Source organism: Chelonoidis abingdonii, chromosome 10 (genome assembly GCF_003597395.2).
Source record: "Chelonoidis abingdonii isolate Lonesome George chromosome 10, CheloAbing_2.0, whole genome shotgun sequence".
Classification (NCBI taxonomy): domain Eukaryota; kingdom Metazoa; phylum Chordata; order Testudines; family Testudinidae; genus Chelonoidis; species Chelonoidis abingdonii.
Genome location: NC_133778.1, coordinates 62,109,948 through 62,110,742, shown reverse-complemented (window position 1 = coordinate 62,110,742; position 795 = coordinate 62,109,948).

The window sequence follows — 795 nt, the reverse complement described above, 5'->3', positions numbered from 1 at the left end:
TCAGACAGGTAAATTTTTCACTAACAATCTCTATTACATATACAACAAAACAAACAGCTTTTCAGACGTGTCTATGATACACTCATGTCCTCTTGTTAGACACCTATCACACATGATCTTAAAAACAATGGATGAGAATCAACATTAAAAATGAACCATTAATATATTTTGTGGTCTTTCAAGTGTGCAGTAGACTAATTGCTAGTGTGTGATAAATGAGTGTGAATCTCTTTATTTAGATATATTATGGTACCTTTCCCAACGTCAAACGATAACATTTGAGGGCCTGATCCTGCCAAAAAATTTTTGCATGAACAGTTTTCACTAGTGCAGGAAGTTCAGCTCACCTTAGTGATACCACTATGTGATTAAAATCCAGGCTTTCCAGGGACTGGACATATTTTGAGGAGTTCGCTATAAAAATATGCAACTATAGATTATGGGCCAGATTGTCAAAAGTGTTCAGCACCAGACAGCTGCCACAAACTGGCCACTTCATTTAGATTCCGAGGCCATGGCTACACGGGAGAGTTGCGGCGCTGATGGTGGGTTTACAGCGCTGCAACTTAGTAACTGTCCAGACCTCCAAGGCACATCCAGCACTGCAACTCTCTGGCTGCAGCGCTTGCTGCACACCTGGTCTGCTTGGGGTATAACGATTGCAGCGCTGGTGATGCAGTGCTGCTCGTCAAGTGTGGCCACTAAAAGCGCTGTAATTGGCCTCCAGGGTATTAGGAGGTATCCCAGAATGCCTGTTCACAACAAACCAGAGGAGTGGCTGAACTCCAGGCACCC